The following is a 20,204-nucleotide window of genomic DNA, read 5'->3' on the forward strand; positions in this document are numbered from 1 at the left end:
TTTATCCGGAGGAGATACTAAATAAAATAAATTTGAAAGGCATTTTTACCTACTATCTACTGCGATCACAAACCCGTCTGCCCAGCGCGGCGTGGTGATTATGGGCAAGCACTGCTGTTATGACAGGCCTATATTCCAGCAGTGGACTGTCAAAGGCTTTTGATGATAAAATCGAAATAACGTCTGTAAAAATCCCGTAGCACTACTTGGTGTTTTCGTTATATTTGTCGGTAAGGAGGGTAACTAGTTATGGCCGAAGCCTCAAACGAAATGCTTCAATTATTGTGTTCCGCCCGACCACCAGGCGAGTTCTCCAAAAAAGAGCCTTGAAGATGTGTCCGTGTGCATGCCCAAAAAAAAGTGCAAACCAAGAGAGATCTACATACACTACTAAGCAATGTAACGTGCTGGCAACTGTGATATTCGTGTAGCGCGATCAGATCTATTGACTGAAACAAATGTGGTTGGAAATATACCAAGCATGCCACGAGCAGTGGCGTGCGGCGTGTGGCGTGTCGAACCATACATTTATTCACATTTGGCATTATTGCCAAATTTGGGACTTACGTTTGGCGGGCGGCTCGCTGGGCGGCGGCGGGGTGGTGGCGCGGTGCGCGTGCGGCGGCGGCGATAGGCGGCGCGCGCCCGCCACTCGCACGCGCAACGCACGCGCGCCTGCCGCACCGCACCACACAGCTTCCTCCGACGGGCGGCAGCCGCTGGGAGGTCTGCCGAGGATGACACAAAATTAAGAATAGGTACTAGCTATTTGTGCAATTTGTGTTAGGATTTTAACACGAGTACTGTTTATTTAAAAGGACAGCACGAGAGTACATTTGCTAATTATGTACAGTTGCATACAATAATTTATCTATGACCAGGAAACAAATTAATATAAAAGCATTAAGTTCTTAAATGTTCTGTATCGTAATGTAATTTTAAATAGCAAATAACAGCTACTAGAAATTGTTGAGTTCATCTAAAAGCAAAGGAATGTTTACTTGAAAATTGCTGCTTTGAAATAGGTTTATGGAAAGTTGATGGTCAGTGAATTAAGAGTCTTCTACGCAAACGTTTAAAGTATACCTACATCTTTTAATACATAACGCACACATGGCCAGCATAAAAAACTTAGGTACAGAGATGGTCTTGATCCTTCGCAAATATAATTTCAATAAATTCCACATGAACCGATATGGAGGTCAAACGTCTGGTTATGAAGATCAGCGCTTACGATCGAGAACTAACGATCCACCTGGATATCTTAATGCTTGACGTCGATTATACCTACTGCTGTTTTAACTCTCAAGTACATAATGTTTGTAATTAATGTGAACAAGTTTAGCTCGAGTGGCCGTAATGGCCCAATGCGTGGAATTACATCAAAATGAAACTTGAAATTATTAAAACTTATAAAATGTAAAATCGGCTGAACGGAATTTCATTATAGTGTACATTATTCTACTAGTTAAGACCTTTCATTTTAAAAACATATTGAGAGAGTTGTGAAAAAAAATGTAATTCGCCACTGCGGTGGCAGCTAGCTTGGATTTTAAATTTTAAACATTTTATCACATATTCATACGACTAAATACATTTCATTTCATTTGCCTTTTTACAGACTAAAATAATATTTTATTTACTTAAACTTTCCTCGTGAAGCACTCTGTTGATTAGACTTGAGTTTTAAGCGTTTAGACAGAGAGAAAAATTAATATATTTTTTGTTATTGCGGAACAACATCTGCATCCACATTATCGTCAGCCACAGTCCGTCTAAGGTAGTCAACTTTGACTCAAGATTATTATCAGGTTAGTCATAATGATCGTAACTTAAAGAGTTGGAATTGAGGAACACATTATGTATGCTTTTTAACCTTTTTACAAAAGTTAGCCTGGGTGGGTCGCTAGTACGTTATAACGGTGATCGATGGTATTATAATTCATTGGTGCTGCGTTTGCCCGAGTTATCCGCCATGAGCTGTGGCGCAACCGATGTCCGCAGCGAATCAGTCTAATGTCCTGTCCGCACGCTTTACTGTTGCATGTCTTACTTTTGGAACGTGACATGTGATTACTGTACTGACTCTTCGAATGTAGAGGTCGCGTTTGATTCAATGTAAAGAGAATTACCCAAGAATTCCGACTCAAAAGTAATAAGACTGGAGTCATTTTTTTTTGTCAGAAATCATCTAGTCTTTAATTACAATTGCTGTACTAATATAATTGGTGTACTATCCTAATGCCACAAGATTTAAACGTTAAAGCGTTGCATGTCTTATTTTGGAATTAGCCATGTGATATATTTATCAATATATTTATAATAATATATTATTTGTAAGACAACTTATTAGTCTTTATAAACAAAACTTGGACATAAACAGTCGACTTACAAGAAATGGTCATAAATAAGTGTCATCTGCGTATCGTCTGCGAAAGGTACAGAAGTCATATGTGGGATTGAGTATACGCTTTTATAATATGATTCCTAGGGTGATTTTGGACCTGCCAATGCATAAGTTTAGAGAATATGTTAAAACACATTTATTACAGCGAGAGTACTATACAATTGATGAATTTCCTAATGACAAGTTTGCTTGGAAGCATCCGGCATTTCTTTATCTGTCACAAGATAGAGAAATGAATGTTTAAATGTAAAATGTAAATTGTTGATGTTGGAAAAGAGAAACTGCTGAGCTTCTTGGTGGCTTCTTCTCGGTAGAATTTGACTTCCGAACCGGTGGTAGAGTCACTACAAACAGACAAACTTGACGTTTCAAAATTGCTAATATTGGGCCTACTTGAAATAAATGCATTTTGAATTTTGAGAGTACAGTGCTGTTAGCTGGCTGACTCTGCCAATGAAGAGGTCACGTTGTATAAAATGTCAAGAGAAATTTCCAAGATTTCTGGCTCACAAGAGAAAGACTCTGGGGTTCTGTTGTTCTTTGTCAGATATTACCTACTCTACGATTGCGTAGAATAGTTGATGCACTGCCATTATGCCATCCGATTTAAGCGTCAAAGCGTTGCATGTATTACTTTTGGATCATGCCTTGTTATTACTGACCGTTCTAAAATAGAGGTCTCGATGCAAGGATACAATGTCAAGGGAATGTGGCAAGATTTTTTTAAGAGAGGTAAGGCTGGTATTATAGCTGACATAAATATTCAAAGACCAACAGATACTAAAATTACTCTCACTTTGTCAGTACAGCAGCCGCGGCAAACGATATGAAGCACTAGTATAAAGTAGCTTTAAATGCAAATGTGTGCCAACCAGTGAGCGAAATAACACACCACTAAATGCACAGCTATGGTCCTATGGCCATGTACTTTAATGGTAATATCCATGATATTTTATTACCGGAATAAATACGAAACTTGAAGCGGTGATAGTGCATCGGGGAAGAGAGGAGTTCGAATCCCAGCACGCACCTCTAACTATTTTAAGTTATGTGCGTTTTAAGCAGTTAAAATATCACTTGCTTCAACGGTGAAGGAAAAAATCGTGAGGAAACCCAAGAGTTTAACCTCCTAACCCTCAAATTCAAAAGTCAAATTAAATTTCAAAATTTATTTATTCATGTAGGCCTATCACAGGCTTTTATGAAGCGTTCATACATACATGTTTACATAATTGTAATGGGATGGTGATAAATTCGTTCGCCAACGCTACGAGGGTTCCAAACGCGCACTGGTCTAAGAAGAGCCCACAACAAACTTAGCAGGGTTTATTTTTTTTTGTTATCACCATCTCACAGTAAATTTATTTAGCTATGAAGCTAGAGCAATTCACACCCAAGCTTTTTTATCGTTTAAGTAATCCTTAATATTATAATAAGATTTTTCTGTAAGCTTACGTTTAACATAAACTTTGAACTTATTGAGGGATATCTCAAAGATTTCATTTGGTAATTTGTTATATAATAATATACAATTTCCCTTGAATGAATTTGCAATTTTGTGTAGCCTAGTTAACTGCACAAGGAGTTAATTTTTGCTTCTAATAATTATATTTTTACAGTCCATTTTCTTTTTAAATTTTATTATATTTTAATGGACATAAATTAAATTTTTCATACATGTACTGCACCGTCATTATTTTAACTTCTTTAAATTTATCACTTAATGACTCTCTTGGGTCCATTTTACATATCGCACGAACAGACCTTTTCTGCAGGACGAAAATCTCCATAATGTTCTCAAAGATGTGGGAAGTCTACCAATCCGCACTGGGCCAGCGTGGTGGGCTACGGCCTCAGCTCGTTCTCATTGTGGGAGAAGACTCGTGCCCTATAGTGGGCCGGTAATGGGTTGATATGATGAAATACGAAACTTGACGGCGAACAACTGCCAAAATTATCATCCTAAATAAGACAAAATATAGGTACGTAAGCATAGTTTCCTACGAGACGTGAGTACAAATATAGAAAACGAAATTACGCCATTCCCACTACTACTCCGATGCCGGATGAAACGGAAAGTGGAATAACACGAAATGTCGAACCATCATCACCACCAGCCGGAAGCATAAACGTCGGCTGTCACCTTGCGAGGCAACAGTAACTAGTAGGTACATACGCGATACGTGCTATGTGAACATTGTTGCGTAATCGAGAAAAGAGATCATCAGGTAGGAGTTAACATTTCCTATTTGAAAAATAAAGCTCGCGCGTTATAAAGTTTCCATTGCAATTTGCTACTGTTGGGTGTTGGGTAAGCGATTTATATCAGCAACTTTACTATTAGTTATTGTATCTACTCCATTTGCTATTACTGTTTTTGTGATTGACATCGACTGCTAGACTTGTGATATTAATGGTAGAGTCGGTGATAGAGTCACTACACACAGACAGACTTGACGTTTCAAAAGTACTTATATTAGGCCTACTTGAAATAAATGAATTTTGAATAATACCATCTGAGAGGAGACCTGTGGATATCTGCTGCTGTATCGTGATGCTCACGTTTGACTGCTCATGCGTTGGTATAAACTATTATTTTAATTTGTAAATGTATAGCGATGAAAGCCTATTGGTAAGGGCTTTGGCTTCAATTTCGGGGGGCTCAGTATGGATCCCAGCACGCACCTTAATCCTTTAATATATACCGGGCTCAGGTCTCTTCTCAGAATGGGTTTAAGCAATATTCTACCACGCTGGCCACGTGCGGATTGGTACGGAGAACTCTCAGGCATCCAGGTTTCCTCACGATGTTTTCATTCACCGTTTAAAGCAAGTGATATTTATATCGTTTAAATTAAAAAAAAAAATAATAATAATTTAAGCAAATGTAAATTGCATAGAAAATTAATTGAAATTGCAGTCAACAATTTTCAGAGCGTGCTCCTGTTGGGAGGCCTTTAGTCCAGCAGTAGTGACTATTGATGAACCAAAAACAACGGAAATTTCACTTTTCATTTAGTTATATTAAGTGCTAAGTGAAATTTGAGCAATTTCATATCAAACTTAAGCAAATGCGTTAGACGTATTCAAGTATTATTTCATCTTTCCTTGATTATTTATTCATATAATGCAAATTTAAATAACAAAACATTTAAATAGATACTTCTAAAAAGAAACACTTGTGTACCGCTTTCGTTCTTTTACGCACTATAGGAATTCCATCCAAATACATATTTATTTTTCCGTCCGATTACATTTTATCAAGTACACGTGCATAAATATAAATTTCGGCTCGCTTACACCTAGAATAAACGTCATCTTTTAGAACATGAGTTTATTTACGATGATGTTATGATATTTTGTGATTAGGTATATCTTTTTAATGTATTTTTTAATCACTTAATATAATTGTAATAATAACTCCACTTAAAAGTGTAAACGAAGAACAATGCCTATGTTGACTTATCTCTATAGGAGTAAAATTTTATAAATTAGTAAATCGTGGTTGGTGGTTTTTTTAATGATATCCATATTTAACAAGAACCCAGACCATACCAGAACCAGCGCGTGAAGCTGTGGTCTTTTGAGTGGGGGGTTCCGGTTTCGATCCCTGGGAATTTATAATTTCAGATATTTTTTTTCTAATTTGGTCTGCCCGCACTATCGATAAAGACGTGCCGCCGAGATATTTAGTGTTTTGATACTATACTGCCAGAAAACGAAAACCCATAACCCTAAGAGTCAGCCCGCTTCCATCTTGGATTGCATTATCACTTAGCAGCAGCACAGTTAGCATTGGCGAGAGACCTTTTTCTGCCCGGGGAAATGGTACAATTTTATCTTCTCTCACAGCTTTATCAACTATCCGAGCATGGTGCGCGGGTGGAAATAACATCCGAATAAAATACGTGTAATAATGAACGGGGGTAAAGTTCTCCTATTCCCGTTTGTGTTGCTTTGGCAGGTGGGCACGTTATGTTTATCCCTTGTCAGGCGATATAATCAGGGGATAGCAGTCCAGGGCTAACTTGTAGTGGAATAAAAAAAAAAGGTTTAACTGACTGACGAACCAACTGAGGACATGATGATGATGCAATCCTTTAATCATTTCCAGTCTCTTCATTGCCTATATTTGTATGTTAATAGCACAAGTAGTACGGTGGAGAGTCAACGTAATTCATCCGAACCGGCCTCTACTTTTTTTCTTATAATTTCAGCGTGATTATCAAATAAATAAGCTGTCTTCCTCGACATCATCTCAGAAATCGCATCCCGTCCCACTTGTTAAATTAAAATGTCAGCCGAAATCCAAAGTGAAAAGCAATTTTAAAAAGAAACGCAAGCGGACTGGTATTTCGAGTGATGCGCGTTGGTTTAAATGCAACTTTTTTCATCATTGATAAAAAGGGGAATCTACACGAGTTTGCAAACTACACCTATCTGTATCCTATGTTCAATCGGTTAAGATTTTTATGTTGAATAGAATGTTAGTATATATATGAACATTCATATGTGGCTTTATCAACTATCTTCAAACTCAAATTTTCAAAACTGCTACCCACCGGTAATCGAAACCGATACATGCCTATTTCTCATCTATGAGACCCGTGTTTTAACGGAACTGAGGTTCATTTATTATAGCATAGTATAATATTAATTTTCCCTGAAAATTACTAGTCCAATTTTAAAGGAGATTATGTATATTTTAAAGTCAAAGTACTTATTTGTATATAATAATATAATATACTATTTTATATAATAATAGGTGACCCCATGATGATATAAAATAGTACTTTGATCGAAGGATTTATTTTTTAATAAAAAAAATACTGTATCAGAAGACAGTAAGTAAGAAGCCACCTAGGAAAGTCAGCTACCTAGGTATTCTAACAAAAAATGATCAAGTCATACAGAACTGTTGGTACTAATTTGTTGACAAAAAGTGTCAACTTATTTGATGTGCAATCTGTGCGTTTGATTATGTTTGTTTCTTGATACGTTAGCTTTTATAAGACCAGATGGACTTGTTTGTAAGATGAGACATGTTAAACCAAACACAACTTTCCCATTCATAATATTATTAGTGCGAATTATCACGGAGCAGATCCTAAAGAATGTTTACCAAACAACATTGCGTAATGTACAGCAATAACTTTGCTCTGTTAGTATAAAGATGCATATCAATTTCATCACGATTCGTACACGCGAATGTAACTATTATTACAATAGAAATAAAGAACTTAACTTCTTATGCAGCAAACATTGTACGATATTGGGACAGTTTTTGACATTTCATTTATAATAGACTCTATTTTTATGGACTTAAAGTTGGTTGTAGGTATATCTGTATTCCAGCAGGCCTAGACCAAGGTTATTTTCTCAACCGTGCGTAACACCAATATGATGCAGACCAAAACATAGCCCATAAGAAGGTACTTTTTAGGGTTCCGTACCTCGAAAGGCAAAACAGCACCTTATTCATGTAACTCCGCTGTCTGTTTACCCGTCGTTATGACACGGATTTTGGAATTGTAGATGGAATCACTGACGGGCATTGAGTTTGGATATACGGTGTTTGGTATTTAAAAAATCAATATTTCGTGAGTCCAAGTACCTACTTATAGAAAAAAGCTGATAAATTGTGTTAATAGGTATTGTTTATCTTAGAGAAAATAAATGCCCCCATATGCAAAATAAGCTTTTGGAATTTATACTCGTCTCCACCTATTTCTATTCTACCTAGTATCGGAGCAACAAGTAATATCAGTTCTTATTAAAATAAAGTTTGTACGTTATGGCTAAAAATAGATAATTGTTAGATTTTACACATGGCCGAAAAATAACCAAACAATTATGTACCTACTTTATTCTGAGGTACGGAATTCCGAGTGCGCGAGCCCACTTTTCGTTTCTAAACAAATAAGCTGAACGTAAATTACTTAAAACATCTTGTATTTATAATCCACAACGCAAAATATGGGTGTTTAATGTTTTAAGTTTGACCCTTCAACTAAGTTCAATAAGCAAGCAATGTGAAGTACTTATCAACAAAGTTAACAATAATAATCAATCAAATCCAAGAATGCCACCAGAACACACCAGAGATAATTCAGAAATTATAAATATCTAAAATGCCCCTGCCGATAATCAAACCCGGGACCTCCTTCTTGGGATCAAAGCAATCACCACTGCGCCATAAAGAGGTGACTTTTCATAATTTTACTAAAACTGAGTTTCAGCCATGTCCTGTAATTACAAAAGGACCTCTACTCTACTAAACCTCCAAGCGTGATCATTGAAATGATCATTTATTTCAAGAAGGCCTAAAATGAAAACTTTTGAAACGTCAAGTCTGTATGTTCGTACACTCGTTCGTTCGTCTGACTCTATAATCGGCACCGGTACGAAGACAGCTTTGCGAATTGCGATTTTCGCCGTATAATCAAACTGATTAAGAACTTGTATTTTAAAAACTTTTTTTTATAACATTTCAAATAATATACACGGCTAATTAATAAAAGACACGACCCATAAAAAGTAAAGTGTATATTCTAGATTTCATATAAATGTGACCTAACAGTAAAATAGTTAGACAAGAGGTAAAGTTTCTGAGTTTGTTAGGATGTAGAGGGTAATCTCTGGATCTATTAAACCGATTCATATATAACTAAAACCTACTGTTTCTCTTCGTACCTACGTCGATAGGTAGTTATCCGCATCTAATTTCTCACAAAAGCGTAACTAAATAAACACTCAGCTGTTCTTGAAATCGTATAGTTTGTTTTAAATCGATTAGAGAAAGTGAACGTTGTATCTATTAACATTAATTACGTAACTCTGAATAAATTTTAAGTATTTAAACCAACAAAACGCCCCAGCGGCACACTGCCGGTGTTTTGATTTCATATTTTAATAACACATATTATAATTTTTTGATGTAAATTGAAACCAAGTCTCGCATAAAAGTTTTAAAGGTAAGACTATTATTACACAAAGAACATGCTGAGTACCTTCTGGCGTGCCAAGTTCCGGCTCCCTGGAGGACAATAATGGGACCCTCCATATATTCGAGGGTCTATGTGCGATGTATACGCAAATGCATCCCGTACTCTCGTCCACTGGTTCATCGAGGAACACACAAAGTTACAAGTGTAAGGCTCGCATAACCACTCCATTTCCCCCAACGTAGTGGACGCGTCATCATGCGTCTGACATTTTCTTTGTATAATGAAATATGAATTAATAAAGTAAAAAAAACCCTCAATTTTCACTATAGTTTCGTTATTCCAATAGTCAAGCCCTTTAGTTTGATACCCATATTGAAGAAGTTGTGAAATAATATGTAATCCGCCATGTTGTGGCGACTGCCATCTTGGACCGAGTTTCGTCAAACATAGTTAAGAACACTCCCGAATAAAAAAAAAACATAATTGGTTCATCTGTTCGGTAAATACGATGCTACAGACAAAAACACACACGCACATATTTGATTTAATTAGAATGTTTTTTTTAGAATACTTAAGGGTTTTAGATTTGTTTAGATTAGTACAATTTAATTTTGAGTTCCAATGCAAATGCTCACTGTGCTCACCAATAAAAGTGCACGTTGTATTCAGTATTTGTTTACAACTTGCCTAGTGCACTGAAAATTTTACCTGTTGAGTTTAATTATTGCTCACCACGGCCACAAAACAAATGCATTAATTTCGCTCAACGAGCCCAAATGAGAAAGCAAAGATAAACTACTTATTGCGTTATGAAACTAATGATTTCAAACATCTTTTTTTCAACGCAGACAATTCCCAAGGAAGACGTGCGATTATAAAACAATAAAGCCTTATTTACATGAAGATAGTTACTCGTCTAAGATACTATCACCATAGTGTTGTGTCTATCTCTATTCTGTACCTACATTTTTATGTTATATACTTATGTTACGGTTTCCTGTCTAACTGATAGAAGGCAACGCGCAATGTAAATTGCGAAACACAGAAACATTAATAGTGCATATTTTTTTTGCAAAAAAAGGCCTTTAAAGAGTGAAATAGAATTTGAAGTATGCTATTAGGTTCTTTGAAGTCCTCTCTATATACATTCATCGAATGTATGAACATTTTATGTCAAATGAATGATTATAGAGAGATCTTCAAAGAAGCTAATAGCATACTTCTGTGCATTGCAATATTGAGACAAACACATATGCTCAGTAACATCGACGTTTTTATCATAGTAACAGTAAAACAAAAGCTGGATATTATGAAGAGTTCAATATGTATGAAGAAGTTTTAACATTTATACCAACTTTCTTATTTATCAGTTATTTAAAGTGTTGACCTACTCTTCAAGGAAATTTTTCAACTTTGTGTGTTAACGAAATTATGAAATCAAATTAAATCCAAATAAAGTTAGTAGCTTCATGTTCTTCGCGAATGGAAGCTAGTTTAAGGATATAGAATTCTATCTTGATTTACAAATATGTGTATTTACTTTTTAGTTGGCCTAACATTTATATCAGATGTCGGTATTTAATTCTTTAAAAAAATATCTTTTTTATAAGCAACTCATAGGAAATTGTTTATAAAAATAGATTAAATATTACTCTATAAAATATCTGTTAAAAGTGGTAGTAGATAAGTAGTTTAGGTAAATGTGGTATTCTTGAAAAGACGAATGTGTCTATTGACTACAAAATGTTTCGCAGCTACGCAGAAGCTAGCAGGGGTCGACGACCGCCAGCCGATTGTTATCAAGGGAATTGCAATGTAATTAACACGAATGCCTTTCCGCGACTGCCTCTTCGGAAGCGCCAATCGCTAAACAAATCGACGCCGCAATCTACCTTTTACCTACGTAACCTTTTACTGGCTGCAAAATGCCTAAAATTTTTCTCAACTCCAGTGTATTCATATATTATAGCCATTGTTTTATTTATTTATTAAAGGAAAACAAACAGCTTGTTCACTATTATAAATATTTATGGAAATGTTACGAATATTTTGTTTCTAATTAGTTTGACTAACCAATTATAGGTGTGCTACAAAATTACCTATTTTATCATTATAAAGAAGATACAAAACAAAACAAACATAAATAAACTACAATAAGAAAAATAATAAATCAAAAATTATAACTTAAAAGTGCAGTTGGGATTGTTGGATAAAACAGAAATAATAGCGCTCTACCACCGGTTCGGAAAGCAGATTCCACGCAGAAGAGCCGGCAAGAAAATCAGCAGATAATTTTTTTTCTACATCATTTTATAGTTTGGAATCTTTTAAATTTTCTATCTTGTGAGAGATGAAAACGGAGCCTGCACCCGAGCTGCCTTGTCGTCAAGAAATTCATTAATCGTATAGTAACCACGATTTAATGTGTTGTGTTTAAACACATTGTTTAATCTTATGCATTGGTAGGACCAAAATTACCTTGGGAATCATATTATAAAAGCATATACTCTATCTCATAAATGACCTCTGCACCTTTTGCAAACGATATGAATAAGTTATGGTTGTTCATATCCACTTTTCGTTCATTAAGAGTAGCAAATCTTGGTATTTTCTTAGCAGACAATGATAGGGTATTCACTAGTTCAGGCGCTTCTAAGTTAGCTTCATTTATGCTACTATGATGTTATAACGGTTGGAAAGTAGGTAGTTATAGTATTGACTATTAAAATTTTATATAGTCAGTTAACTATTACATTGGTTTTTATGCTCGCCTGATTTCCAAATAAGTGTATTTACAATCAATTTTTTTTTTCTTATCTCAGAGTATTTTTTTTTTCTTACCATAGTTAGCTTTGCTATTTTATATTATATTTTCTTCTATATTATACTATATAATATTATACTAAATCTTATATTTATTTGACGAGACAAGAGATCATGAAGTTTAAGATGGTGATGCTCTGACTGTTAGGGGTATGCCAGTTTAGATTGAACCCATATCCCTAATCGGACATCGTACCGGAACGCTAAATTCTTTGTCTGTATATCTTTGTCTGTAAGGTGGTAACAAGTCACGGCTGAAGCCTCGCACCAGACCAGAAAATTTAGAAATTAAAATTCAGAATTGCCCGTCCCAGGGGGAACCTGGGATCTTCCACAAATAAAACCCCGGCGCTTACCGCTACGCCAGCGAGGTCGCAACACATACCACCGTGTGTTGTTAATATGATACCACATTTACAATAACTTCAAATAAATAATGTTTTAAAAGCAATTTTTAAATATGTAAAAAGGGTTTTTTAATATTGACGAACCTTGCTAAATCTCCGCAGATCATCAAATCCTAACCAAATTACAAAGTAAACGGGCGAATCATAACTATTACCAACAACAGAAAATATTATCACCAAACCCAAATTTTTCGTTGATTTGTCCCTTTTCAACGTTTGCATTTACTCTATACATAAGAAGGGGATCAGGGTACACGACACTCGCAGGCGAAACCGCTGGGATGGCTTAGTCATGTAAATCTGTTTTGTATTTTAATTATTATACTTTATGCATGAGATTATACAAAGCAGGCATACTTTGTCATGAGTTTGAAAGTTATACTAGTATTCCCAGACGCTTGCAAAACTTCTTAATAAGGTTAAAAAAATAATAAAGTATTTTATATAACAGAGCGTCTTCTAACACAATGTGTTCCACTAAAACACGGTTTCCTGGCCCCACAATAATTAAACATTAACAGTCTTAAGTCACACAGTAACGGTAGATTTCAATCATTAAAATTGAGTTACGCAGCTAGAAACGAGGTCGAAATGAGTTAAATATCCTAAATGTTAGAAATGCAAATTATGTTTGTTTGTTTGTTTTTGTTTAATTTTTTGCATACAGTTAGAAGGACGCAGAGTAATATTTTTTGTCCCAGAAAAACAAACGGTTGCCACGGGATTTGTAAAAAACCCGGTATGAACGCGGGCAACAACAATGTTTCAAAAATATGCAGAGCAACTCACCGTTTTCTCCAGTCTTGGATGAAACTCCAGTCACATAATTCATCCTCATCCAATACGGTAGCCTCATTATGTTCAGCCCGGCCACCTCCGTACACTAGTTCCACTAACTGGCGCGCCCTTTCGAAGTTACCTTCAAACTCCACAACAAGAAACCCATCAGGGCTCACAGATTCGAAAATGTCTTTTTTGTACGTTGCATCACTAAAATTTACTAGTTCGGATTCTTCTTTTGGGCCTGGAGATTTGATTTCGGAATAAACTGCTTCCGGGATCTCTATTTCAGACACAAGCTGCGTTCCACCCCCTTTATCGACATCCTTATTAGGCGCCAGATTCTCAGATTCAATCGACTGCCGATTAACATAAATTGCTTCCTCTTTTGGAGGTATTATTTCCTTCTGTTTGTTGTCCTCTTTCTTTTGTTCACTGTGTTTCCTTATAATAGAATCGCCAAAATATATAACTACCTTATTATTGTTCTGAGTAATCTTATTCGCTAAACCTCCATCTGATGGAATATTAACTTTTCTAGTCTTTTCATGAGAAAGCCTTTCTGCTAACTCGTCGTAGCAGGGCGGGCGATTGCTGTATATTTTTTTATCAGCAGCAGCTTCCTTCGCTGCGATTTTCTTTTCAACACTTTGGTATATTGGAGGTCGACAGCAATCATCATATTGCGAGTTCCAGGGTTTGGGTTCACTATAGATGTGCTCCGGTGGTGACGTCGCTCGCGGCAACGGAATGTATTTCTCGTGAACATTTTTCGAACCCGGAGGTTCATTTCTCCTAAAATTAAGGACACTTCGTCGCACGTTAGAGTCTGGGATATCTGCCTTCTTTCGAGAGTTCCCAAGGATTTTGAACACAGATTTGTGTTCGGTTTGCTTAACCCGATCAGAGCTCGGTGCTTTACGCATGGCATACGGACCAACGTCCTCTTTCGGTTGGGGATACAGCTGCTCGCAGCTGGTGGATTTGTTGGGGGGTACACGCGATTTGGCCGGAGCGAGCGGTTCTCGGCTCTGCCAGTGGCGCACTGAGAGCCTGGCCGCACCACGGATGAACTTCATGGGCTCCCATGCTTCTGCTTTCTTGAGTATGAAGTTGTCGCACATCTTGGCAGGCGGTTTCCTCGCGTCTGCAGCGCGGCAAGACTGCAGCTCGCGGCAGAGAAAGCACGAGCAACGCGCGGAGCACAGCATGACTCCGTCAGCGCACCGGCCGCACTGCAGCGCCGGCTGGGCAAGCAGCCATTGTTGACGCCCCGCTACCGCCGCCTCTTACTTGCCTACATACACCGCGCGAGTAGTCGAAGAGACGAGAGAAGATTTCACACGATCTAACGCCAATAAAATATCTATGATCATATAACTTTGTTGTTACACACATACACTATTAACGCATCTACCTACACCCGCCTATTACCTACGTAGATACCTACATGTAGTCTGAGGGATAGCTTTAATATGCATTCAAATTGGTGAAACACGTTCTGAACTAAGGTATGTGTTGTTATTACGGTTATTGACAAGCCATCCGGTGATTACGACACAAACAAAGCCTGATTAACAAGTTTTAATAATCTTCACAAGTTTTTGTTGATATTGATTAGTAAAATCAAAGGCATATTCAAAATAGATATTTTACGCCAGTGAGCCTTTTACCTCACCTTTTACCTACTTAAGAGTTTAAATGAAAATGTTTTTGACCAAAGCTACGAAAAAGAGAGATCCGAAAGATCGCATCATCATAATCGAAGCGAAGGATATATTCATCCTTCATCATATTTTTATATCCTTTACTTTGGGGTCCAAGTCCGATCTCTAGCACGCAACTCGAACCTTTAGAAATAACAGTGAGTTCTCAATAATGTTTTAAAAAGTTTATCAATCTTCATTTAACTAATTTGTGGGACTACGGCCCAAGCTCATCTCACCCTCAGAAGAAACTCTTAACCTGTAGTGGGTCGGTTATGGGTTGATAAGGATGGTGATTTTCATTTTTACATTAGGCTACAGAATCTTACAAACAAAAATATGTGATTCCTACACACCTATATCTATTTATGTCTCGCCGCGTTCTTAGGAGTCTTTCGGGAAGTATAAGTATACAAAGGGTTCCCGGGCGTCTAACAGAGCTAACAAGAGGGGCACGCCGTGGTGGTTTTTAGTTCGGGTCCACTTCCATTCCATCCTCCGTCCTGCCAAAGGGTCTACCACCCGTGGGCTAGACGTAAAGGAAAGACGTAAAGGAAAAAAAAGGTCAAAACGGAAAAAAAAGGTTCCTAGAAGTTATGCAGTTATCCGACGTCACTTTTTGTAGCTCTCTCCTAACCCAAGCATGCATTTATAAATTAGCGATACCGTTCAGAGCTCAAGTTATTTGTGTAACTCCATATTATGGTTACACGAAACTTTTGTTTCGTACAAATTGTATTACCGTAACCTGTAGGCTTAGTGCAAGATTTGCTAGCTCGCTCCTCGTTTTCGAGTGTGGAAATACTTGAAACTCGGAGTATTTCATTAAAGTTCAAATTTAACTAGAATTCTTTAGCTCGGGCTTTTGACAGAACGTTTGTAAAACAAAAAATAGAAGTACCAACTGGATATGTGATTCTAAAATAAGAGTAGTTAGGTCCATTTTGCTTTGTCGATTCAGAGTTTGATATGCGAAACGGTCTCCTCGATTGCAACCGAGCAAATCTTGTACTAAGACTTCTGTATCATAAATATGTTCGCGCCGTCGCGCTGGTTAACACTGCGGCTTTCGAGCTCTAGTATAAATTCACCTAATCATCTTAAACTTTTTGACGAGTTAATTATTTATAGTTAATTATTATAAAAAACTTATACTTTTTAAAATATTTAAACGTCCGAAGAATCACTTTTTATCACGGTTAGTTCATAAATATATAATGTTTATTCTTCTATATTGCTCTAGTTATATTAAAGTATGTCTATCCCTACTAATATTATAAAGGTAAGTTTGTTACGCTTTCACGCAAAAACTACTTAACCGATCTTTCATGAAATTTTGTACACCTATTCTTATAAATATTAAAAGTTAATATAGGATACTTTTTATCCCGACATTAAGTTCGGTTCCTTTGGGAGAGGGGATGAAAGTGTTTGACGATTTTACACTATAACTTCGACAAATTATAATCGAATTAAATAATTATTTTTGTACTATAGAGCTTATAATATGTGTTTAATTTTGGTCAAACTTTGTGTAGATCTCAATGTGGCTGGAGATAGAGGATAGAACTCCTCAGCGGACAGCAGCAAACCCCTCATTTAAGGGTTAGCGATACTGAATACTTTAAAATTTTACTTAAATTACATAAAATAATACCTCCAATAAACTACCTATTGACATCAGACATGAGCCAATCTAGATAGATTCCCGAGGACCCGGGATCTACCATTGCTTTTATTCCACTACAAGTTAGCCCTTGGCTGCAATCTCATCTACTGGTTAGTGATGACGCCGTCTAAGATGGTAACGGACTAACCTGTTAGGGGTATGTTATCAGTTATATTATACCCGTACTCCTTATTGTGTACTATCCGACATCGTACCGGCCAGACCAAGCCAGACCAGATAAAATTCAGAAATTATAAATTCTAATATTGTCCTTGTCAGGGTACGATCCCGGGTCCTCCCCAAAAAGCCACAGCGCTCACCACTGCGCCGGGGAGGTCTTGAAATGCCACAGCATCGCCGGCCTGAGAGGTCGGTCGGCCGCTCAATGGCCGCTGGTGAGATGTAAAAGTTAATCAGTACTAATGGATGCATAATTGTATTTGCATCTCGTCTGGAGTGGATCTGCACATCGTCAGCGGCGCGGGGTGAACGCCTCTGCGGGCGGCTCTAAATATAAAGCATCAACAGCACTCCATACAACCTACCTACACCTTTTTAAATCGTAATCGAGATCATTATTAATTTGATATCTGCCTTCTATACACTCCAGCTAAATACAGACTTTTTTAAAATATTATTCTCCGCTTTATATCTTTTTTAAACGCACCTTCATGTATACATTATTTTTCACTCAATATTATACAACGTGTAAATCAAAACCTTAATAATACTTCACAGGCTTTAAAGGAATTGGAATATTTACTGTATCTGAGACTTATCTGTGAAACCGAAAACCTCATAGTTTTTGAGTACACCACTGCCGTAGTTTTTACTGAAAGAAATCAGATACAGCCCTAACACCACAAGCAAAATTTAAATCATGTGACTCCTGTCACTTTATTAAGTACGCGTCAGTTATCGTAGCTACAATGCACATGTCGGTATTTTATCTCCAACAGGGTTGTCATAGGCAAACACTTAGAATGCTTAAATTGGTATGGAAAAATGAATATGTTTTTTTTAATTTAATATTGTGACAGGGTGATTTCTCATGAAATATACTTATGCATCCTTCAATATTATTTCGTAATTTGGTTACACGTTTTTTAGGTATTGAACGGCACTCGTTACTTGATTTTTTAACATTTATAGGACTTACAAACTAACTAACAAACTAACACGAATAATAATCATCATCATATCAACCCATTACAGACCCACTACAGGGCACGGGTTTATGCCCACAATGAGAAGGGGGATAAGGCCGTGGTCCTCCACAGTGGCCCACATTGGTAATAAAAATTGATAAACAAAAAATTTAAGGACCAAAATACACACTATTTCCACGCATAGCCCCGATATTACAATATCATTATTACACTTTCGGAGCACACTTAACTGTCTCCTCTCAGAACAAATAGGGTTAAGGGCCTAGCGTGGTCATAATTGGGCAAATTAAAATAGGAAGCACAAAACACAATAACATTGCATGTCGCTTATAATGTCAATGTAAAACGAATATGTACAGTCTCGATTGGCACAGCGGGTAGGTTAAGGTTCAAGTGAGAAATCTACCACATCTTTTACACCAGATACCTATAATATCTCCGTCGATATGGGACTGCATATATTGCAACAATGAACGAAATAAGCATGGCGGTAGAAGCTAATTCCCCGGACGAGCTCTGTCACAAAAAGCTACTACTACTAAAAATACTATTAAGTCAAAGTCAAATAAATAGCACTTTTGATGTGTTTTTATATATAAGATCTTAAATCAAAATCTTAGGTTCTATATCTGATCTGTTGAAAATAATACCGTTCGCGCAACTATAACAACAGAAAATGTAGACAGTTTGCGGAAATATGGAGTCCTTTTAGAATTCAGTTGATAACAATAATTGCCACTGATGAATAAGCTAAATGAATTAAGATTAATCCAATAATTATTTTGCAATGCACATTGTTATAAGCTATCTTGCAATAAGCTGAAATGGAATGATATACGTTTACAGCAATGAAGTTAGACATCATCTCGAGTGATATAACATTCCGCACCGACTACGGGTGATCGTTCCTTGAGTACAGGGTGTTTCATGTACGGGGGGTAATTCTTACATATCTACTATACATATTTACAGTTAAAGTTATATTAGTTACATTTGTATTAGTATTAGGTGACGTACAGTCCACCTTGCTCCGTCTGGTGGGAATAAAACCACGTTGCCATGATTCAGGTTCAACGAAATCCGCCTCTTGAGTTCTTAACTCAGCTCTTAAGTAGGAAGTTAGATATCTTGCTATAAGTTTTCACTTTTCGACAATTCACCTCTTATTTTTTGCAATTCCAATAATATCTTCTTTACGCATTAGGAGCTAAGGTGTTAATAATATAAGTATAATAAAAGGCACTTATCCGAAAAAACACCTTACAGTGGTCATAAGAACTATATATAAGCTACGCTTACTTTGGGGCCAGATGTTATTCAATGTATTAGAGGAAAAGACTTAGAGATTGAATTATTTTTAAATGATTTTAACATTAGTATTTTATGTATAACTGAGCACTGGTTGAAAACCCATGAATATTTGTTTAATTTTGGTAACCACCAGGTTGGTAGTTCGTTCACCAGGGTTACAGCGATTCATGGAGGCTCTTTAATTTTATTAAATAAAAATTTAAAATTTAAAAACAGAAACGATATTGTTAGCCTTTCTGTTGAACGGACAATAGAGCTAGCCTCGGTTGAACTAGAGCAATTTATAATTGTTACTGTTTATAGGCCACCCTTGTCAAACTTTGAACTTTTTGAAAAGGTAATGGATGAAGTGTTATTTAAAATATCAAAGTGTAATAAAAAGTTAATAATATGCGGAGATTTTAATGTAAACATTTTAGAAAATAACTCTTTAAGTATCAAGTTATTGAATTTATTTAAAACTTACAATCTATCAAATATGTTCATGGAGCCCACAAGAATAACTGCTACTAGCGCCACCTGTTTGGATAACATCTTTACAAATATAATTCCTATAAGCAAAAATATTATTAGTAAATTAGACTCTGATCATTGTGGTCAAATTATTCAATTTGAAAATGTGAAGAAAAATGTTTCTAAACGTAAAATAACATTTGTTCCTGTAACATCCAACCGCATAGAGAAAATGAGATATAGCCTAGTAAATGACCTCCCATTCCTACCCTCAGGGGCGACTCCAAATGCAATGTACAGCTCCTTTTTCAATACCTTTAATAGACTATTTCATTCTATATTTACTAGTAAGTCGGTTGTGATTACTGATACATTAAATTTTAGTGAGTGGGCGACAGTTGAACTTCATAAAAATAGGCAAAAGCTGTACAAATTGTATGCTGAACGTCAATTTAACACTGGTGATAAGTTTGGGGATTATGTTAAATTGTTCTCCAAGAATTTTAAACGCGCTTGCCACTTAGAAAAGACG

Source organism: Pararge aegeria, chromosome 5 (genome assembly GCF_905163445.1).
Source record: "Pararge aegeria chromosome 5, ilParAegt1.1, whole genome shotgun sequence".
NCBI lineage: Eukaryota > Metazoa > Arthropoda > Insecta > Lepidoptera > Nymphalidae > Pararge > Pararge aegeria.